The sequence below is a fragment of the Dromaius novaehollandiae genome, chromosome 1 (genome assembly GCF_036370855.1).
Source record: "Dromaius novaehollandiae isolate bDroNov1 chromosome 1, bDroNov1.hap1, whole genome shotgun sequence".
Taxonomy (NCBI): domain Eukaryota; kingdom Metazoa; phylum Chordata; class Aves; order Casuariiformes; family Dromaiidae; genus Dromaius; species Dromaius novaehollandiae.
In genome coordinates, this window is record NC_088098.1 from 171,337,295 (window position 1) to 171,362,430 (window position 25,136).

Sequence of the window (25,136 nt, forward strand, 5' to 3'; positions counted from 1 at the left end):
TGTGGACAGTGACTATCAGTTTTATTTTGTCACTTACTTGCCCACAGCAGAGCAAAAGTTTCCCTTGATACTAAGCAAAGAGTATTTCACACCATATACTGTCTCCGAACACTCAGTTTCCTGAATGACCAGTGGCCTGGAAGAATTTAAAGGTTTATGCAACCTTAGGATGCCAACAGCATCCTAATTTTAAATCTTCTTCCAATATATAATAGCAGGCTGTAGTTACTCTGTGTGTCATTACTGCCCAAAACTGAAATTTCATCATTATAAATTATAAACTAGGCAAGTTTACTAGTATTCAGTGAATGTACTCCTAAAGGCCTTCTTGATTTTATTGCAAGTACTGACATTAATTTCTACTCTGGATACATAAAGACATGGTAAAAATATCTCTTCCTATCTGTTTACCTATCTGTCATAGCTACAATGCAGTGTGATGCAAAAGGATACTGAACTTGGTAATTACTAGTTTGTATTCTGCCTGCTGTGTGACTTAAGTCAATAAATACTTTTCCACACATTGTATTAAGATGTCATATTCTTTTTCTTTTCCACTGTTTAGCAAAGATGTGCTATCTGACTGTTACAGTATTCTATGTCTAGCTTTTAGGTCCCTAAATTCAGTGCGCAAAAGAAAAAAAAAAAAAGTCTATTCTCAAGAGTTAGGACACTTACTCAAAAGTCCATTCTCCTAAGAATACTACCTTTTTGTTCCAAATCCTCATTATAATTTATTTGTTATTAGCCTACATATTTCTAGGAATAGGAATCAGAACCCCCCTTTTTTTTTCTTTGCACATAAAAAAGTTTTAAGATGTAATTCAGTTTCATGAACTAGTTAAGAAAAGTATTACTTTTAAGATTTTATCACTAGGGGAAATCCATTTTTCTGTTAGCGTGTTGTAAACTGTTGCTCTGATAATCCTGTCCTTTTCAAAAAAAAACTAGGTGATGACAATGACTACAAAGTCTCATACTTCATCTAACATTAAAATTATTTTTAAGTTAAATTAATCTTTTCTACTGCCACAGTGTCTCTTTAATCAGATGGACAATTATATATAACATTCACCTTTTAAAATTAGTTTCTGCGTAGCTAGGACTTTATTGATAATGGTTTTGAATTTGATGCTTTGATAAATATTTTCTGCTATGTGGAGTGTGTCTGATTAACTGAGATATAAAGTCTGGTAATCCTATCACTGAAAAATACCTTTTGAAAGAATAAATGTATATACAGCTTGTTTTTTCTGATCTAATGATATTTAGTTTGGCCACTACGTTCACGCAGAGTAAAGCACAGTTTAAGAACAGAACCATTTTGAAACTATGCTATACCGGTTTGATTTATGAGAAACTCAGAATGAGCTTTGCAATTTTGTTTGAAGTATATCTATGTTATTGGATTTGGGAGTTCCTCTAAATTCCCACATCTAGGAACATAGCATGACTGCATCTGATTCTCTGTGTGCATGACACAGGAACATACTGACTCATAACCACCTCCAACACCCCTTCAGAAAGAAAATATGGGGAAACAGTTTAGGGAAATATAAAGGCCTCATCCATTGGGTGTCTATGTCAGAGGATCAAGACCACTCTGTGCAATCTGTCATGAAAAGCAGGCATAAACCATGATATTAAAGATCTATTAGGCTGTAGACTGTAGACTCCTGTGTGGAGATGTCCATAGTAGTGTATGGAAACAATCTAGAAATAGAAAAATGAAACTCTGTTCAGGTTAGTTTACCATGGCTCTCCCAAATAGTATTTTTGTCTAATTTCATGCAAACTGTTCCTGTAAAATTAATTTCATGTAATTTCATGTTCACAGACATAGTTTTCATTGTCAGTAGTCTTATGCAGGACTATCCATTGACTCAACTGTTTACAAATGCGATATGTGTGCTAGATATTTCTCCTTGTCTCCAATACCCTTTTCTGAAGGTGGAAAAGGTCAAAAAAAGAAGATTCACCTCTAGAGAACAGGATGACTAATTGTGGATGTCTGCATCTGACCTGTTTACTATAGACTCCCTTCATAATGTCAGCTTCTATCTATGAAGGAGAATAAAGTGACTGAACAAACCTATAGACATCTACATTGTAGAAATCTAAAATAGGTGAGCAGATGCCCTTGCTATAAATATTTTTCAAAGTATAGAAAATGTATCATCAGCATGTGTTTAGAAATGCTAGTTAAATGAATAGCATAGTAGGGTGGTAAGGAGAAATAATAAAGCTGGGCACTAGTAGAAAAGTCTAAATGACAAAAAAATGTTCTTATGAATGTAAGGCCAGAGAATAGACTCTTTATTTAAGGAAAAAAATGAATGGTACAGGCAAGAAGTACAGGTAAGAAATGGCTGGATGGTCCTATGGAAAGGGAAAACAGAAGATAAAGTGGAAGCATGAAGGGTAGGAAAGTAATGATGAAACAAAGACCTGAAGTGACAGAAGGATAATAGGGTAGGCAAGCAGCAGTCAAGCCAAGTAGCATAAAGAAGAAAAGATGATATGAAGGGAGGGAGGAAGTTAGAACAGAATAATGAAAGAACAGGGATACAATGATGACAGAAAGGAATGTCTGACATGCTGCAAAACTAAGGGAAAAATAATTAAAAAAAGGAGTAAAAGAGAGCACACTGGTTGACATGAGCAAAGAGAATCTCTGCAGGAACATCTTGTTTAAATCAGCTAGAAGCTAAACTACATAGAATTTACATGCACACTTTTAAAAGGATGAAGAACAAAGTATTGCATCTCTTTTTACCATGCAAGTTTTATAAATACATTGTGCGCTCACTAGGTATGATGAGTTTTCATTTTAATGCATACAGAAAATCAATTGTCATACTGTCATACAGACATGAAAGTGTTTTGAAAATGTGTGTTGTTCATATATAAGGTTGAAAAGGAGCAGAAAGAGAAAGTAAAAAGAAAAACATTTAAGATTTTCAAGACTATATGAAAAATGTCCTGAAAACCAAAATTCATATAAAACTAGTACATGTAAATTTTGACATGTGGACTAGGGTAATCCATCTTTTTCTTTTTTTCTTTTCCTTCTTTTGCTATGAATCTTGTCATATCACTAAAAGTGCACAAGCACAAACATATGTATCTTTCCTCTGAAAGTCTTTCTTTTCTTACCTTTTTAACCAAGTCTTATGTGACAACTCATATAGAAATAAAATGTCAGAAATGTCATGTTACATAGACAGCCTCAGTATCTGACATGGATTTATAAATATATTTGTGTCTTACTAAGTTAAGTCTTCTATATTGGGAAGACAAGAACAAATAAGATGAAGTAAACATAAATGTGATCAATGTGTTTTTCATTCTCTTTTTGCATGTTTGGTTATTTAAGAAAGTCATTGACTTCACTTTCATCACTTATATTTTCACTTTCATTTTGCTTTGTCTCATATCAACTGATGTTTAGAAAGCATGACTATGGACTATATTAATCAAACAGTACTCTACAATGCTGTTTATTGTATTTTTTTTTTAACCTGTGACCAGATGCTAGATTTATTTATTAAATATATAGAGATTTTGATATACAGATTAATAGCATAGATTTACCATAATGAATTAGATCAGTTTAAAATTAAACCTTGAATACTACATATGTCAGCTTTTCCTCTCTCTTGCACAGTGTAGTTTATTTTCAGCTGAAATAAAGTTTCAGCAGAAACTATTCATGTATAGAGAACAGGATAAATACCATTTTGTTGTTCAGGTAACTTAATCTCAAATTGCTTAACCAATTATAATGATTGCAGTTTTAAAATGAATAAATTTCTAGTCATGTTATACACTTGATGCAAACACATTGAATAAAATAATATTGAATAAAATGTATATAAAGTTAATGCAATAAAGAAAGACTGAAAGACACAGATTCATTTCTCATCTGTGGGGTTTATTTCCCATCACAAATCTAAGCTTGATGTCCATATAGGAAGGAAAAAATGACCTGGCAAAAAAACTACAGGGCTTGATATTTCATCTGGGAAGTAACAAGATAAGTATATGAAATTTGGTTTGTCCTTCCTTAGGGGAAGGAGGACTGAGTCAAGCCTGGAAGATGGTAAAACCTGTGGCTCTGCCTAGGCATTACCCAATCCCAGCATGCAGCTATGTATACGAGCTGCAAACTTCTCAGGGAGGTATCAGGGTTTACCTTAGCCTCTCTCACACTCCAATTTATATGAAAAGGAAACACTAGACTGTATCAGATCAGTAGATGATATAGAAAACAAGTAAATGTTCTGAAACACAGGTACCTGTAACAGAATGACAGTATAAATGAAGGTAGAGTCTAAGATCCTGCATAGTGTTCACACAGTAAATATCTTCACCAGATCATTACATTACCTTCTCTGACTACTTCTAATTCTCTTCCTTTAAGCCAAATGAGGTCAGAAGCACTTTGCATTTTGCAAGAGTTCGGTTAACGTTTCCTGTATTGTATGCTCTTTTCCACTGAACAGACTGTTTTCAGCGACACTGCTGAAATTTTTTGACTTGCCAAAACCAAAAACACAGTGAGAATCTCAAGCGGTGCACAATTTATGTCAGATTTCCAAACCAAGAGGTTAAGATAAGCTGTGGCCAAGCACCCAAAGTTAGGATAATTGTCTGAACTTAGTATATGAAGAGGATAACCTCAGCATAACTCAGACAAAGGGCAGAAAGAGCACTCAGGAGGAAAAGATAACTCACTGTGTGTCTCCTCCCTCCAAGAAGAGCTAGATGCTTTATAGTTAAGACAAAACTTCACTCATATCTATCAGTGTTGTACTGAAGCTCTTTTTTCTCTTCAGAGACTGAGATACAAAATCTTGCTTTTTAGTTCAGAGCTACAGTACAGAATTGGCCAGCACTGGATATGATAATTTACAACTGAAAGACACCATTTTTCACAGATCACTGAGTTACAAATGAAAATAATGATAGGAGCAGATAATGCTTAGCAATTACATACCTGCAGGTAAGACCAATTTACTGAAAAAAATGTAGATTGTGGAGCAGAAATCATGATTTTTTTCAGCTTTAATATGGAACTATGAAAGCCTCCAGAAAAATAGGAAAATAACATTACAGTCATTTCCCAGAGGAAAGTGACCTAGGCACAACAACAGAAGTGAGCTGTCACAACCATTCTGAGCGGTAAAGCTTTCTATAGTGGCAGCTTAAGCAAAACACATAAAGTAGCTGGGGAGAAGTTAACAGAACAACAGGCTAAATTTTAATGAGAAAAATCAGATGCAGTCAAGATATGGTAATAAGAGTATTTTTTGAAAAGGAAAAAAATAAGAAAAGACACTTCTTTTAAAATTCTTAATTCTACAGATTTTAAGTAATTTATTTTAAGTATTTTGCAGGCTTCATCAAATTTTTCTCTAGTATGCCACTACAAAAAACCTGCAATAGTCACCAAGGAGAAGTTTTACTCCTTATGTAAATCTAACTTTGTTATAGAAAATGATGATAATCTAGGGCTTATTCTCCCTCAATTTATTATTTAGCATTGCCATTAAATTCATTAAGAGGAAGCATTCGGATGGTTAAGAAGGCAGTATGCTGTATACAGCACAAGATACACTAGAGTGTATCCATGTAGAAGATCTTGCCAGAGTAAATTCAGACCTCTTGCTTACAGGGGCAATGAAATCCCTTATTATAATTCAGAAGTTTAAAATAATCTGTCAAAATAAACAAGTAAATCACTAGCCCCAAAATTACTTCTCTCCCTTCCAGAGGCTGTCCGCTCATGATTTCTCCTTGTCCTCACTTCCCAATGTCTGTATCTTCTCAGCTGACCCTCCAGTAATAATTGGAATAATCCTCATCTTCCTCCTTGTCTAATATTGACATAGCCTATACTGACATAGCCAGCTGTGGTTCCCTGATAAAAAGAAAAAGAATTGAAGAAGAAAAAGCAACAGCAGCAACAAATAGGCAGAGATAAATGGGACAACAGAAGACAGAAACTTTACTGCTGCATTCGTATCAAACTGAATTGCTCACTCACACCACGTATAGGATTATCACAAAGGAAGCAATACCACACAAGCATTCAGCATAGGAGCACTGTTCCCAGAATTGGAAAGAAGAGATGATGATAACAGTTCCTGTAAGGAGAGATATTTTCTCAATATTTAGTTTCCTATTTCCATTCCCAGTAGAAATGCCCTTTTTTGTCCTTTTGTATTTCCTGTGAAATGTAAGTGAATAGAACATCTGGAAAGCCCACTTTGGGCATCTAAATGCACTGAAAACAAAAAGTTCCTTTTGCACAACTTACCCAAATCTCAAATACATGTTTAATAAAAACTATGATGTTAAGAAGAAAAGTCAACTATAGAATTCTTGGTGGGTGAGGAACAATATCTCATCAAAAACATGATCAGGATCTTAATATTGTTATCACATGGTTATGCATAGCACTAGGCTAAACATGTCCTGGAGAGACGGTGCTCTGTCTGAAATACACTCCAAACCTTTCAACTTACTTCACATTTAAAAAATACTTTACTGTTATGATTTTTCTTTTAGTCACCTTTGTCATCCTGCTTTACATTTCTGAGATCATTTTGATGTCACCCAGTGAGAATTAAAATTCTGATCTCTGTATTAGATTGCATCATAATGTAACAATCAAAGACTTCTCTATCTTAAAACCGAGGACTATGGTATGCAGTGCTCTAATGGTGTCCCCTATCTATCACAGACAGTCATCTCTGGCTTTGCAGTTGAAAACTTTGTCTTCACAGTAATCCTGATAAGAAAAAGATCAGGAAATATGTTTTATTTTAAATGAAGACTGACATTGTTCTTTTGAAGGATCAAACTTATTTTTGCTGGTGGAAGAGCAACACCGAGCACTCACCTGCAGTGTTATGCTATATTTCTATGGGGTGAAGCTACTACGCTTCACAGGGTTGCTGCAGGCATTTATGATAAGAGGTCTGTCCTAATTTTGGTGCTGTGACTATGTCTAACCATTGATAGCATAGGCAGCCAATTCCAATCCATCTTTGATTAAAAAAAAAAAAATTACATGCTCTGAATACATAAAGTATTTTGTAAAGACTGAGTTTTTCATTTTTAGATCTTCTAACTGCAATCCCATTTAATTTGGAATCCCAAAATATTTTCCTGATAGTGCTTTGCACCTAATTTTTAAAATTACATTAATTTGTAAAAATTACCACATAAATGCAGTCTCTTAACTGATATGACAGTTTTTAGGTAGCATGCAATTGAGCTTTTTTAAATGGCACTGTGCAGGTTTCAAAGGCATGAAAGAGAAAGAGAATCAATGGGTAAGAAGTTATCAGTCCAGCCACAGTGTAATACCCTGAAATGCTACAGGAAAGAAATAGTCTCCTATGGTTAATTTAGTTGGCTTCCAGTAAGTTAGTTGAAGTCTGACCTAATCTCTGTGTACTACTGTGAGAAATCTTCTGTTTTGTATGTACTATTTCCTTTTACAAAGTCAATATTTCTTTGCCTAGCTGCGAACTGGCTTCTGTATTCTCTCACCCCTTTGCTTAGTGAGCAAAGGCTATTATTATTTTTTACACTATAATAGCTGATTGCTGCCCAGCAGCCCCTAACCACCTCAATTTCCTCTGCTTCTCAAGGCTTAAGATTGGAAACTGCCATTGCTGCAACTTTTGCAAGTTCATTGAACCTGAAAGGCTAAGAAAACCTTGTTAAATGCTGCAGAAGCACACGAAGGGATATATGAAAAAGATCAGAACTGTAGCACAAAATCCAGTCTCTCAATGTGGTAAGACAGCGATCAAATCAGAACTCTCAAAGTAAAATGACAGTTACACAGTGCAAGAGGAACTCCATTGCTTTCATGCTTGGAAATCTAAGGGTAGCACAAATTGCTACCCATGAAAATTGTGAAGTGAAGAGGAAAAAACCTGCTATTTTAAAACTTCCGTATTATATATCAATCTGAGATTGTTACAAACTTTTTGTTTTAATAATTGTAGACTTGTTTTTTATTGGTCCAACTACAGGAAAAATCATTGTCATCTGTTTATATACGAATGCTTAATTTTCTTCTTGTAGCTATATTTTTATAAGAATAGCAACAGTTACTTCCCCAATGATTTTATATCGGTTGTTGGCAGGGAAGCACAAATCTGAGACACAAATACATACAACATACAGAGTTTTATACATATTCAGCTAGTGTCTGGGTTCCAGATTAAATTCCTAAATTTAGGACTCTGTATGCTAGTCTCTACAGTGCACTATAGGCTGAAATTTATAGGCAATAAAGGACAAATGACTGGTCATCTGAAAGTTTTCTAGACTCCATTGACTTTATTGACTTGATGACAATCTCTGAATACAGCATTTCTGAAGCTGTTGAGACAAATATTTGAATATAAAATTGCCACAAGTTTTTTATGAAATTATTTAATAATTTATTTTTTTTCAATTTTTTATATCTCCACCTCTGTGCTGAAAAGAGTTCAGAGATTACTTGAAACTACTGTTTATCTTCTGCCTTGTTTGTGTTTTTCAGAATACTTTTGTTTCATATTCAATGGAAAGTACTCAAATCATCCTTTAAAGTTTTGCAGATCTTTGAATCTATTTCATGAAGGTGAATTTGTCATATCTGAGTTTCCAGGGAGAAGTGTTGTATTACTTTTTATATAATATGTCACAGCTAAGAATAAAGTGCACACTAATTTGAAAATTTTTGCAAAGTATCAAGCTGCCTGACCTGCAGATGGTTTACATCAGGCTGATTAGAATAGAAAGAAAGTTCGATTAGTTGTGGAATACTGCACACTTGTTTTTTGATGTGGTATACAACAGCTATGTTTCCTTGTAGAGAATGAAGAAATACCTTCTTATGAATCTTTTAGTGTAGCTGCATCATAAATATTCTTTGTATTAATACCAATCACTGATACTAATACTAATAACTGTTTTTGCTGTGTACTAATAGCTTCTAATGGATTTTCTTGTTCAGAAAGTTTTTCCAACTTTTGGTAGTAAGTGAAAACTAGTGGCAATCTATGCAAAGACTACAGAATCAAGAACTCATAGAAGAAAATGAAGACTTCCTTACCATACCTTCTTTCAGGACAGCATAGATTCCAATATAAGACAAGCTTTTTTTTTTTTTTTTTTTTTTTTTTTTTTGACTCCTTGCTTGAAAAGTTGTTCAAGTTATTTAACATGTAAGCAATGACTTAAAAATATCAGAGACAAACACTTTTGCTAAAGAGACATTCAGTTACAAATAATCCATTACACATAATAAATCTAGAGTACTGGAAACTTGAGCTGCTATTTACTTTAGATTCCAGGATATGTTTTTATACTGTAGATTCTGAAAATATTATTTTATAATATCATTCTAATTTTTCAAATGTCTATTTTTTAAGGAAAATAATTAACATTAGTAAAACTTCTGATTTTATTAGACATTAATTTAATAGCAGTACCACAAGTCTCATTATATTGGGAAACATACAAAATATTGAAATTACAGGACTTCTGGTGGCATGAGAGCAACAAAAGGTATGTGCAAGTGTTGTCCTTTTGGTGGTATATGAACAGGTGTACAGTTTTGCTCCTTCAAACCTGTTTAAAATCTCTGAGATTATTCATCTCCTGGGTTGTGTGTCTCCCAGGCACCTCAAAGTTTAGTATCATAGACATACTCAGTCATCCAGGAGCCTCTCCTCCACTCTACTGATTGTAATCTGTTAAATTAGGCTATCAGCCTTATCTGATCATTTTTTTTCTAACAATTAATATGGTTGTTTAAGAATTAATATTTCCTTCTAACATCTTCAAAAGAATAAGATGTCTGCCTTGAAAGCCTGCTGTTCTTTTTACAACATGACACTAAATTTGCATTTTGCACGGAGGCTAGAAGTGCAGTGAGAAAAATGCTGGAAGACTTAGTCAGGTGTAGGAAATAAGATGCGTTACCTGGCACAGTTCTGTCCTCATTACCTCTTGGAATATTTCTTAAATCTACCCATTGCAGAACCACTCCTCTGTTTTGTCTACACAGGGGTTTTACCTTGCCCCAGGAGGAACCCAAGAGCAGCTTGACTTGTGTTGGTGACCAGAGCATTGAGTGGTGCGATGTGTGATCCAGACTTACCATGTGCACATATTCACTGAGGCAGGAAAGTGACAGCTAGAGAGAGATTGCAAGGGACCTGCCTAAGGATAACTGTTAAAACTGTGTGAGCAATGAATAGTTTATTTGCCTTTGAAATGGAGGTGAACATAGAGGCCTGATCTTTATCATATTTCTGTTATTTCTACTTGCTAATTTGAAAAATGAGAAATCTAACATTATTTTAGTTACCTTGTTTTATTTTTCCCTCAAAGAAATATTGAGATATTATAAGAGCTGGGGTGTTTGAGATGTCTCCTATGAACTTATTCCTTGAATGTGCCAGTTCAGGTATAAGTACTTAACAGTTCAAGATGGACCTTTTTCACTTTAGTTGTCAAAATTAGAGAGAGATAACCTTAATAAGGTGCAGTTATCAGTACACTAAGTTGGGATGCTGCTGAGCAGCAGCACAAAGGTTTAAACTTGCAAGTATCATAAGCCATCTAAATGTCTCAGTTGTAGGGCTAATGGTTAGTCTTTGCTGACAGAAAATTTTTAAATAGCCTTGGTTTTATCATTAGATTTTTAAAAATATCTTAGCACATTTTCTGGAACAGAAAGAAGAGGGAGAAAAAAAAAAAAAAGATTTCCCATCCAGCTTTGTTCAAGAGTTGTTCCTTTTATCATGTCTTTCAATTTCTTCTCAATCTTTTATTCCTCAGCACTTTCATTTCTACATGACTTATATCTCTGTATCCCTATTAATCCTCTACCTTCCATGCAGTCTTAGACTTTTCTTTAATTTTCTGTAGTTTCCTAAAGTAGACTTTCAGAGCAGAAGAATCAGGCACACATTATATGAGTGCAGCACAGCAGAGGTGGCTGAAATCTTGGTGAACCTTTACCTATAGCAAGTTCGTGTACGATTCTTCCAGAATTTCATTTTGTTCCTGAAGCAATTCTCTTTCAAGCGCACTTTCATTCTTAACTAACTCGTAATTTTACTGATTTCAGGCACTAATGAGAAGCACAGGGGACAATAAAATAATAGAGGCAGTTTTTCAGCAAAAAATGAAACCCTTTTTGGTTTCTAATATTAACATACTAGCAGCTGAAAATATTAACAGCTGAAAATGAAAATTTTCTTTCAGAAAGCAGTAAGAATTCAAAAATCTTTTTTTCCAAATTCCTACATGTAGTCCAATATATTTGTATGAAGCAGATCTTGTTGAACATAAGAACTGATTTCTATTCCCAATAAAGAGCATATATCTATTCATTATGCATTTTTTTCTTCATAGAAAGCCCTTCTGTAAGGAAAAAAAAGGGGGAAGGGGATGCCTTAAAATTCTGAAAACAGCTTGTAAAAGCTTGTATCTGTAGAATATACTCATGCTTCATTTTCAACTCTAGTAGTACACGTTTCCTCAGACATGATCATGACATGCCTCAGAGCACATTCCCCAGTAGCTGTTGGAGTTGCTGCATCAGCTGCGTCAGAGGCTTCCACACAGACAGGTCATCTGGCAGCAGATGCAGCTCTACAGGTCTCAGGCTGCAGGGAGTGCTTGGGGCCTCTCTGGGAGGCCTGGGCTGACAGTCAGCTCTCCTGCAGAAGGTGTGCTGTCGTTGACAAGTTGTGTCGTCAGGTAAAGGAGTTACGGGAGGAAGTCAGTAGGCTGTGTAGAATCTGAGAAGATGAGTGAGAGATAGACAGGGTATTCTCGGAGACCATTCAGCTCCAGGAGTTCCAATCCCACACAGAAACGGAGTTGCCAGAGGGCTCTGTGCCGTGTGAAATGGTACATCACAACGCTGTAGAAGGCGGCTGGAAACTGGTCACTTCTCATAGGAGAAGAAAGGCTCTTGCTCCTCTCAAAGACTTGCAATTGACGGTTTAGTGCCCTCCAGGCTGAGGAGGAGCTGGGCATGGCTTCAAGAGAAGCAACTGGACCAACAGACCCTGTGCTGTGCGGGAACACCCAGAAGAAGCGGCAAGTGATTGTTGTGGGTGACTCCCTGCTGCATGAGACAGAGGCACCTATCTGCCGACCTGGCCTCTTGTCTAGAGAGGTTTGTTGCCTGCCAGGGGCTTGAAAACGAGGTGTCATGGAAAGACTGCCAAGACTTGTCCATGTGTTGGACTATTACCCTAATTAATTACCCTACTGGGCACTAATGATACCAAAGGCAAACTGAAAGAGGAAGGAGGAAGAGTGTTGCCAGCAGGTTGAGGGAAGTGATTCTCCCCCCCTACTCAGCCCTTGTGAAGCCACATCTGGAGTACTGTGTCCAATTCTGGGCTCCCCAATACAAGAGCGACATGGCGGTACTGGAGAGAGTCCAGCGGAGGGCTACGAAGATGACGAGGGGACTGGAGCATCTCCCCTGTGAGGAAAAGCTGTGAGAGCTGGGCCTGCTCAGCCTGGAGAAAAGACTGGGAGAGAACCTTATCAATGTATACAAATATCTTAAGTGAGGGTGTAGAGAGGAGGTGGCCAGACTTGTCTCAGTGGTGCCCTGCGACAGGACATGAGGCAATGGGCACAAAGTGAAGCACAGGAAGTTCCATCTGAGCATGAGGAAAAACTTCTTTACTGTGAGGGTGACAGGGCACTGGAACAGGTTGTCCAGAGTGGCTGTGGAGTTTCCTTCTCTGGAGATACTCAAAACCCGCCTGGATGCGATCCTGTGCAACCTGCTCTAGGTTACCCTGCTTGAGCAAGGGGATTGGACTAGATGATTTCCAGAGGTCTCTTCCAACCTCACCCATTCTGTAATTCTGTAATTCTGTGTGATGGCAGGACGGTGGTGCTCCATCAGACTTGCATGGATCAAAAGGGAAGATTCAGATCATTCCTCACATGCATTACCTGAGGAATTAAACATAGGATCAACAAAGCTTTAAAAATCTGAAATACATGAAAGATATTTTAAAGGAACATGTAAGAATAGATGAAATAAAAACACATGGTGGGAAGATGGTGGAAGGAGGAGCAAGAAATAAATGACTAGATATTTAAACTCAGCAGGACACAATAGTTACCACCACCAAAATGGCAGGATAACTCCAGTCAGTTGCTCTAGGTAACACAGTAATTCCCCTTTTCTGCTGGTTTTCTGCAGGCAATATGGAAGGAGACATGCACATCACAGTGAGCTACCACTGATGGTGATATTGGCAGATGGTCAGCGCAGCTGGTGTTAGAAGAGATCTGACAACAAACTATCAAACAAGCTCAAAAAAACACAATATTGTTCAGAACACATTTTTTATTGAAAAATATTACACTATGGTCCCTTTCAAAATAATAATAAAGAAGTGACACAGCAGACAGATCTTCAGTGTAACAAATGTTAGTTTTATTGAAATCTCACTTTAGATTTGTGATCAGAAAGTGCCTCCACATTTTTTCTTTATGGCCTTTGCCATGTGTAAAACCTGTTAAACTGTTCTGATAATTAATTTTGGCTGATTACATCCATGAAAAATAATCAGAAATAAATGTGTGTTTGTGTGTGCACATGTGTGTTTGTGTTATTTATTTTATTATTGCTTTAAGGTAGACCTATATTGCTTCTGCTAGACAGGAGTCTCAGCAAATTGTGAAAAGCAATGAGGAAGGATCGATCAGCAATGTTTGAAAGGAAATTGTTCAGATGCAACCTAACTCTCTGATCAAATGGCAGGTTAATTCTGTGAAGAGATTCCCAATGATTTCTGTACATGCCAGACTGGACTAAACTGAGCACAAATATATATTTGCAGTAAAATGTGTAGATCTTTGCCTTTCAAATTATATTATAGGCAGTGGGATTCATACCACTAATCTATTCACCCCAGAAATTTTTTTCAATGGTATTATTTTAAGAATATTCTGTGCTTTGTGATGAATAGCCAGAATATTCTGTTAGTTATAACAGAATAGTTAGCTAGTTAGTTAGTTAGAATGTCAGTTCTTAACAACCCGGTATGAATAATAAGTGCACATTTCAAAATTTCTCTCTGGATGTTTTCTTATAAATGTATTATTTTGTAAGTTTGGTGCACATTTACAATAACAAGATCCTGCTTTCAGTCAGTTTTGACTTGCCAGGTTTGCATTTTGATTGGACTTTTGGAGATTGTCAGTTCGTTCAATTTTCAGACAAAACAAGATAGACAATTTGAACAGGACATTTCTCTGTTCAGAAAACATGAAAACATGATATGGTCTTTACTTACAGGATCATCATATGCTCTTTTTCTTTTCCATAGGCCATCTGGCCCCTCAACCAGCAGAACAATTGTGGATTGTTATCCTCTGTATAAACTGATACAAGGGAGATAAGACATAAAATAAATCAGTGACAGGTATTTCTTAATCAACAATGCATGCTTGGCCTTCTGGAAATTAATACTAGAATAATAGAAAAAAAGAACCAAGAAATTCTGTTTTGAAAATATTTTTGAACCCAGATTCTACTTACATATATGTTATGTAATATGTGGAAATAATGCAATTTTGAAGAAATTTATCCAAAATAGAATTACAGTAATTCTGAAGTCTATCAGTTTCCTTCAGGATAGTAATAAATGAAATCTGAGCCTCAACGTGCTACACTCGGTGCAGCTTCTTTTCCCAAGAATTTGCAGTCCTCATAAACAGGGTCCACAATCTCCCTTCTTCCCTCTCTCTCTCTCTCTGAGGCAGGTACACCCTGAATAGCCTGACAGGAGGAGATGGGCAGAAAGGATTGGGCTGAAAGTATTTCAGGTACTCAGGAGAAAAATGCACATGCTTTCCCCCCGCTTCTTGAGGGTGCCATTTCATATTGAGATATCATAATCTCACCTCATAATCTATTAGGGTGGGGGGAATGAGGGGTCAGAAGCTACCTGCAGAGACAGACTAGTAATTATTTGTGAAGATTTTTTTTTCCTTGGCTTCCAGAACAGAGTAGAGAAAATGAGGAATTTGACGATTTGTTTACCAGACTCTCTCAATGCAGTTGAGAGACTGAGGTGTAGTTTAGTGTGGGACTTTTTCCTTCTTAATTTTAAATCAGCAGATGAGTGGTTTGTGTGCTCTTTATGAGAGCCACTTTTTGTCAATAAAATATGGAATTGGGAGGTGGATTTGCAGAAAGCATATCTAAAAGAAGGCAAGGAAGGATGTTGAAACTCATAGCAATTACAAAGCCCCATGCTCTCTTTCTATTTAATTCTCATATGATTGAGAAATAATATTATTTCATCCATAATGATGGACATGTTTAAGAAGTATGAAATGAAGGAAATTAGCATAGATTGCAAAGTAATGATTACTCTGTTACTTCTGCATATTTTCCAGACATGATATTTAATAAACTTTTAAGGTTATTTCAGTGATTGTAACACTCAAAATCTTGTTTATGAGAAAAAAAGAAACAGACCTTATATATAAAGCTAAGATTTTATTGTTAGTATAGGCAAAATCTTAACAGTCTAATTCAAAAATCATGATCTAATTATTACAGAAAAGGAAAAAAATATATATAATGTATATTTTATACAGGAAATGTTAATAATAGTAATACAGTTAAAATTGTCATACATACACTTCCTGGTTTCTACCTCTTCTCCCAGTATTACTCTCACCCTTCTGTGGCTCCTTTGCATCCTAAGGTCAATGGTTTCAGCATGGTGGTGGTGGTGCTTGTGTCATCAGCATATTGATCCTTCACCTGGAGGACTAAGTTGTTGATGTTGAAGTGTCTTTTCCCTCACCCTAGAAACCACTTGGGATCTTTCTATGTGTTTACTGATATGCTTTTACACCTTTGCTCTTTCTTCATTGGTCTGCAGCTCCATGTTACTTCTGAATTTGCTATATATGGTGCCTGTAATGCATGTTAGATGGTATTTCATCATTCTCTTTATTACCTTTGAAAACCAGTTTTGACTAGCTCTAGGTCTGAGTTTCTTTAACTGATCATGGCTGAGTTGTTTATAGCTGTGGAGTCTCTAGGGCCATTACAGCTAAACCAGGTAAAAAAAGCTCCAAACAGCTCAAGACAAGCTCAGACAAAAGAAGCCTGAGAAGCCTCAGTCCTGAGGCCTTGCAAACTCAGTACAAACCCTGTGGCTTGTTACTAGCAATGACAATACCATACTGTAGGGCTATAGGGTTATGTTACATTATTAGTGACATGTTTTGCTTGTGTCCAGGGCAAAAAAATACAGAAAACAAAAACAAAAACAAAAACAAAAAATCCTTTTTTAAAGATGAGCAAAAAAAGAAGTGATTTCTCACCAACAAATCCATGGAAAGAAATATAGATCTAAATGCAAATTCCTTGTATCCACATCAACTGCTTTAAATATAAATTAACATTTCTTACTCTGTTTGAATAATAAAGCACAGGAACCAAACTGCTAGAGCTGTTTAGTTCTAACTCTGTTTATGAGAAACTTAAGCTTCATTTTAGTCCTCAGTGTACCCAGCAGGAAAATACCTATAGATTTAATACAGAAAGAACTGAGCCTACTCTTAACAATGAGTGTGGAAATACTTCTACACATCTGAACACTAATTTATAAGGTTTGGCTTCTATTTGCTACTCATTCTTTAGTAGAGATTGTAGTTATTTTGACTTATCGCGTCCCTGTTTCTAATGACGGTCCATAATTTAATAGTAAAATATTCATAAATTTAAATGAATGTAGCAGTTCTATAGTCTATTGATTTTAAAAAAAGTAAGATTACAAATTTTAGCACCTGTCTGCTTATAATTAATGGTCTTATTAAAATAAAACTGCAGGTTTTCATCTGTTAAATTTATACAATATCAAATTTTCAAAACCAAATGATTCAATAGTCATACAAATCTCATTTCATTAATACCGAATTTATAACATACCTGGTTCCAAAAATTACACTTGAAGGAAAAAATGCATTTGAAATTACTTAAAATTGTAAGACTCTTGTTAAAAATCTCTTTTTAAGCTGCAGTTTAATTTAACAAGTAGCACTGCTTCCATCACCCAAATAGTTTGGGTATTGTTAAGTGGTATTCTTTGCCCAAGGTAATTGTTATTTGGCTAATGATCTGTTTGGAAGCTGTTTTAAGTTATGCAGAAAGTAATTGGCTCTGCAAGAAAATCATTTTCTTGCAAATCAGACATGGCAAATGGTTGCCTAGGGCCCTAGACCTGAAAACTCTCCTTTGTGAATGTGCTTAACTTACACATGAGTAATCCAGCTGCAGCCAAGGGGAAGGCTATCTGCTTTTGATTGTTTATTTTTTCTCCTGCTTATTATTTTAGTGTCTTGTATGTAAGAAATACTAGCGATATCCAAGTCCTTAATGGATTTTTAAGCTCCATCCAAATGAGGCAATATGAGAGTAACCTCCTTTCTCTGAAAATGTACCTGTGTTCCAGTTGTGTCCTGTTTCCAGTCTGTGGGGGACATGAGTCACCACTCTCACACCCCTCAAGGTGTGGGTTGCATGGTGGCCTCAGAAGCTTCCTCCGTACAAGTGGAAATGTAACCTTTTTATTTATTTATTTATCTATCACCTTTTTAAATGTATAAAAAGATCAGCCTGTGGCAAGTTTTGGAGATTCAGGTAGGCTTTGTGGTCTGCAGCCTGTGACTATTGTTCCTGCTACAGTGAAACAACTTTTTCAAATTAGGAAGATTTCACTGTTTCTCAGGGTTTAATTTCATTTTCTCCAGAAAGTATTTCTGTGGCCTGACTCACAGGCTGATAAGTTTTTAAAATTGTTGGCATTGTCATTTTTGCACTATATAGTGATAATATGCATAATTTATACACCCATGCATGCACACACAGGTACACATGCACAAACACATGCAAGCTATCAGACATCCTATAATTAAATGGCTGTGTGAAGCAAAACATATTGATTGTGGAATTAAAGAATACCAGGAAGTAAATACTGTTGCCAGGGTTAACAAAGATAAAGTGTAATGAATTTAATTTTGAAGATGTACACTGATTACATAAAAAAAAAGGATTAGAGTGTTTTTCCAAAAATCAATGAAACTGATTAAATTCTATATGCCATTCTGTTTTCCAGTGCCCGTGGATATTTATGGCAGACTATAAGCTATATATTTTAGAAATAAAAGGTTTTCAAGAATGTTATTTCTGACTATGATCAGGAAACTTTTTTTCTATGCCATTGGATGATTTCACTTTCCTTAAATCGGTTACTATTGTTAAAAGCTATGCAAAGAAAAATGTCTTTTAAAACTTCTTGGCAATGTTCCCTACGACATAACTTTTTGTGTAGGGAAAAGAAAAAAAAATCTTTCCTGTATTTTTTTTTAAGATATTTTAATACTACTGTAATTTTAGAAATAGAAAATACTTGTTTAAGAAATGAGAAAGCATAAACACTTTTAGTTTACAAAATGAGTCAAATTAATCATTTTGGAGGAAACAAACAGATAAAGGCCAAATTGTTTCACAGAATTGTAAAGAATATAATGAAAAAATGAACTCAACAGCTTATACATTCAAAGTATGTGTTGCACACCAACTGACAGCAGTTTTTAACTTAATTTTGAACAGCTATTTATCTTCTAATCTTTCCTGTTCATGTGTATGTACAGTGTGGTAGGAGTTGATCCTAGAATAAATAGGGTAAAGACTGCTTCTCTTCTGGTTTAAGAAAGATTTAATGGAGGTAAATTATGTGGGCAAATTCTTTTCTTATTCTGGACAGAGTACAGTGGAAAGAAGCACTCCCCAAAGAGTGTAGAAGACAGAATCCTCCAAAGCAAACTATTACCTTTTGGGGGGGAAGGGGAGGATTTTTCTCCATCCTGTCTCACAGTGTCACCTCTGTGAGGGGGCAGGTTCCTCCCCAAGCCTGAGAGGGGCCAAACAGAAGATTAGGCTAGTTATTAGGCCCACTTTGGAAAATCAGCCAAAATAGAAAGGAAAACAATTGCAGAAGCCGAAAAACAAGAAGGACATGATATGTCCTATCTGTTTACAGAGACAGAGTTTGGAATTTAGACTTTTTTTTTTAAAAAAAGAACATTTATTTGCAAATACTATAGGTAGTTATAAATCTGTGAAATAAAAACACTTCCTATCTACTCTCACACAACTGAATTTGTAAAACTGGCTTATGCTACATGATGCATAACCTGAACTGTCGGAAGTGACTTCACACATTAGCAGTAATTTAATACCTTTCTAAAAATGCTGGCTATTATTGTTATTGATATTTATAAAGCATCATGAATATGGAGGATGTTCAATAAAAAAAAAAAAGAACTATTTGATGCTACTACCAAACATAGCTTCATTGAAAACACACAATCGTTTCTATTTGCTGTCTATATACTGCCTGGTAAGAGGCAAAATGACCATTAAAGGGTGAAAATCTGATCAATGATAACATCAGGAAGTGGGTATTTGAAGACTGAAGTGCAAGTTCGTTGCTAAGGAAAGTAAAAATGAGAAGGAAAGAGATTCCCTCCAAAGAGAAGAGGGAAAGTAGTAGTACATTTTTTCTTCTCTTTCATATAGACATAACGAGCTCCTGCATTAGAGCAAAAAGAAAATACTCTTTAAAAATATTCCTTGATTTTTTGCGCTTTTCATTTTTTGTGTTTTCGCTTCAGTTCTATTGCCAACTGAAATTGTTTCCTTTGGGCTATTTAGCAACTATTGCTCAGTGACATTCAGTTTACATTTCTTCAGCTGTGCTGAATATTATGTGCTATTTGCTTCATTTAATTCTTTTCTCTGATCTCCAAGTAAAAAGGGTGAAGAATAGGGTGGATTGATGTGGTCATATGTTACACATATTTTGGTGAAATCATAACATGCTTGAGTTTCTGCTGCAATAAAGCTGGGACTTACAATATTTTCATAATGAATGGTTGGAGTGGAAGATAACAAAAAAAGCAAGTGTAAATTCAGCATTATAGCATATCAGTCCAATCTGGTGGGCAATATGCCTGTTTTCAGGCAGCTGTTTAATATGACCACAATGCTTTGATAGCTCTCCAAGCGGGATTTCATCTCCCTCTAGTGGAAGGAGTTCTGCAGGATCAAACACCTCATTTCCTCCATATTCCCCTACTTATGCATCAAATTTTGTCACCGAATTAGGTTCCTATACAGCAGAAGTTAAGGCTCATTGAATCAGATATCATCCCTCACAGTACTGCATAACATTATCCTTTCCTCAGGAAAGCTTTACCAAATAGTAATAAGATTAAACAGACATTTTTTTCAGATAATTAGCAGTTTAAGTGGCTGCATGAAAGGAGGAAATTCTGTTATCTACAGACAGTTTATTTCTTTGTATGATTTCAAACTATCCTTTCAGCTTTTCTTTTAATTACCTCTGTTTCAGAATCTTTGTTTTGTTTTGTTTTAAGTTGTAAAAAACTTACAATGAGATTCCTTTAACTATTTAAACCTTTAAATATTTTCTCTATAAGTTTGAGAAACCTTTTCCTAATACTTTATTTTACTATAATACTTATATTGGCAAAGTGAACAACAACAGTGTATTAGTTTTAGCAAGCTAGAGAAAAGATAAAGATGATACACTTAATAGCATAATCCAACAATAAATCCCTTTGCAAAGCTATTTGTCTCAAAAGTTATTTAATAGCATAGATTGACAAGAAATAATTTATATCAGATTACTTTCCAAATATTCAGTCATATACTATAACTATCAAGGTCTTAAATAAAAGTTTGGCTTAAAAGTTTTGTAGCTTATTTGCATCTCTTGGTAAAGCTTAAGTATATATCTTATACAAGGATTTATTTTAATTAAGCATTGGCTTTAAACATATATTTAAGGATTTTCTGGAGTTAGGTCTGTTATTCAAAAAGTTATTGAATACAGAGATTATTTTAGCTGATCAGCTATCTAGGAGTTTCCATGGCAATATTATAGCAAAAGAGAGCTAACAGTTTTTGGATATATATTTTAAAAGTTATAGAAATATGATCTTTCTACACATAATAATGAATACCTTTTTAAGAATGCTAACCTGGATTCATCCTTCATGTTATAGGCACCTAGATTACTTAGCTTAGTTATCTGGGCTATTTATGGAGTCTATAGAAGGAGGTTGACATGTTTCAGTTCAGGCATGGCCAGATCATCCCACTTGAGATTTTCTGGAAATATTCACTTTCTCTTCTTGTAAGGATCCTAAATTCACTGTGCTCCTAATTTGGTAATCTCAGCAAGATACATAAAGATAGACAAGGTTAATAAAAGCAATCAAAATACTAAATGTGGAGTCAAGAAGGATAGCTCTCCGTGTTAGTCCAGAAGGAACCTTGAAAATTTTTTTGTTTATCTCTACATGGAATGGCTATTAACTGCAAGATTTATGTGGTCATATCTCATTTAACCAAATCTTTTTCATGACTAGGGCTTTAAATATAGCAATTCATCCTTTTCTTTTGTTCTCAAAGCCACTACACTACTGAGAACTGAAATGCATCAATCTACCTGAAATGCCAGCGCTCAGCATAGGAATAGTTAGAAGGCAATTCACAGTCCATGATACAGAGAAGGCTGGATTTTACTTTTTCTAAAATATAAGTAAAATTAAATAAAGAATTGGATCTAACCTTGAAGTTGGCCTTGGTCTGAGAGGGGCCTGAACTGGATGACCCCAAAGCTCCGTTCCAATGACTGTGGAATTCTTGATCCAGTTTCTCATTTGGTTATTTCTGTATATGTTCACATAGTGGTTTTTTTTTTTTTTTTTTTTTTTTTGTTACATAAGTTTCTGTTCATATTGCCTATACATATATTATAGAAGATGTGTAATGACCTGCTGATTGATTAATAAACATAATCTGTATCCAAAGAGCTATGACACCATGGAATTCATGGAGGCATAGTGCAAGAGCTTGTGCCACTGTAGTGCTTCTATGAATGGATACAGAGAAGGCAGAGGTGAGTGGGTTATGTGCTGTATAAAGGACTGGCTCGATTTCATGGAGATTTTCTACACATTGGGCAAATATTCCATTGTGACATTATGAAGCAGGATCAGACGGGAGGTCAGTAAGGTGGACATCATGGTGGACATCTCACAGACAGTTTCCTACTGGCTAGGGAGTTAGGCTTTAAGGCTAGCAAGCAATGGTTCAGAGTCTTAGTGGTGGTCAACTGTGAGTCCTACTCTTCAGGATATTGGGACCCACATTGATCAAAATCTTCCTTAGTGACCTGTGTGATGGGATGGAACAAACCTGAAGCAAGTTTTGGTGACATTAGGTCAGGGAAACTGTTGTTACTCTGTAGGGTAGTCAGAGGGACCTTGAAAAGCTGGAGGAATGGATCAACAGGAACTTCATTAAATTCAGCAAAGGAAGGTACAAAGTCTTTCACTTGGGACAGAACAACCTCTTGTGCCGGCACAGTCTGAGGACCAATTCACTGAGGAGCAGCTTTTCAGAAAAGAACCTGGGGGTCCTGGAGGAGAACAAACTGAACATAAGACAACAGGATGTTCTGGCAGTGATTAGGCTAATGCCATGCTAGCTCCATCAACAAAAGTACAGACAACAGGTCAAGGGAAATTATTATTCCCCTCTGCTCAGGTCATGAGGAATACTGATCCATTTTTAGGATTCTAGAGGAAAGATCCTGCCAATGAGAAGGAGTCCATTGGAAGGCCACTAAAATGATTACGGGACTGAGGCACATGACGTATGAGGAGTGACTGAGAAGCTGAGATTTGTTTTGCCTGGAGAAGAGAAAAGGAAGGGAAGAGCTAATTGCAGTCTTCAACTGTCTGATAGATGGTTATAGAAAAAATGGAGTCAGACTATTCTCAGAGGTACACAGCAAAAGAACAAGGACCAGCAGTCACAAGTTGAACGGAAATTCTGAAAGATCATAAGAGAACAGGTCTTCGTGATGATGGAAAAAAAAGCATTAGAAGTTGTTCAGAGAGCCCGGGGAATCTCCATCCTTGGAGCCATTCAGAACTCAAGTAGACAGGCCCTGAGCAATCTGACCTAAAATTGAAGTTGGTCTTGCTTCGTTTGGGAGTTTATACCAGAAGTCAGTTCTGGTCTGTTCAGAAGTCTCTTCCAACCTAAAATTTTCCATTGTTGTGTGATTGTATAATAGGTAATCTAGAGGTCAAGATAATGTTTTTATTAGTTCTCCTTTAATATTTTGATTTTGCTGCCATATATAAATAAATAAAGTCTTATGTTTGTTCTATTATCAGAAATTTCTTTGCTGATCACTCATTCTGTAATGATGCAGTTGCTATGGTTTAAGACCAAATGATGGTATGGAGAATAAATGGATTTGGATATCAAAACAGTTTAATCTCAGATAAATATAGTTTTACAAATCACATGACTTCCCTGTTCTATGAGAGAGATGGCATAATCCAGAAGAGAAGTTGGGCAGGCCAGCATAGTGGTTCCTTTTACAACTTTCCTATGCAGCAAGAGAGATGAAAAGTGTCCAGGAAAAAAGTCGTGGGCTGCTAGTGTGGTGGTTCCAGCCATGCCACATACAGTCTGGGCATGGGGTCGTGGGGTCTCTGGGGTTCCCTCAGGTTCCCCAGGGTTCCCTGGTTGTTGGATAGATGATCCAGCATCCTGATACAGGGTCATCAGTGCTCCAGAGTCCTTGCAGTTAGATGGGTTCCCTCCCAAAATTCATTATTTTTCCTAGTTACAGGACCAAGTGGAACACATCTTCTTAGCAACTAGTCCATTCAAGTTGCACTGTTGTTTTCTGATTTGCTGCTGTTGTTCCTGGTGCTCACAATCTGTTTCTTCAGGACATTTCTGAACATGTTTGTACTTCCTGATGATCAACAGATTGTTTGCGTAGTTTGGCCATCCATTTCCTTGAGCACACAAAACCTATTCAAGGTTCATTCTGTTGTTTGGGAAAAGAAGTTGGTCATATTTTTCTAATTTCTATTTAAACTAAAATTTGTTTAAACTCTACAGGTTTGTGCTAGCATCTATGCTGTCCAGGTCTGACTCATGCTAACTGCTTCAGCAATTAATACACATCAATAAATATGTAAACTGCCCATGAGAGTCTTCAATGAACATGTTCTAAATTCTGTGTCTCTAAATAAAGTGAAAATGACTATCATTTGTTGAGGGATTAATTCCCAGAGGACTGTAATAGTTCAGCTGAATACATTGCAAGTTACTTGAATTATATTCATAAATGAATGGATGATCCTTTTTGAACTTGTGTGAACTATTAGATACATAATTTTCATTTGGTAAATGAAATTTTTCTATTTTACTGAAACCTCAGTGAAGAAAGTGGAGAGACACTGTAAAAAGTCTGGTTACTTTTCTGTGCTTTAACTAATTGTGAAGTTCAACAGCTATCTAAACACTGTGAATTTCTTATAAAGAGATACCAGACATGAGGACAGTTCTGCTGCCATGTAATTGTTCACTCATGCTCTGCCTCCTCTCTGCTTCCTCTGCATCCTCCATGTGTCTGTGGCAGACAGCCTCTGAGCAGACTCTCCTGGTGGGCCTTGATGGCAGGTTAACCACCTGCCTGACACACCGAAGCAGGCAAGTTCTAGTTGATGTATGCAGGATATCTTTCAGCTGTTTCTGATCTTACCATTTCAGACTCAGTGTTTGCCTGGTCCTTAAATGATGTCCTTGAGTATGCCATAGAGCAGTTTTAGGAGAAGGATTAGACAAACCCTAAATGTACACAAAAATTCTCCTTAAAAATAATAATTAAAAAATAGCTGTTATGTCGCTACTAGAAAATTATACATAAACAGGGAAAATAACATGGCATTGGAACTCAACCAACTATCCTTCTAAAATGCTGGAATGATCCCTTACACAATTTAGCCTGTGCTAACTAGCTTTCTCCCAGAAAATTCTCAAGCATAGTTTGAGAATTAGCACTGAATAGCATTCACAGTAGATACTTCCATGCGTTGGAAAGCAAAAAAGTTGGACGATATGAACACTTTTTCCTATTATTTTT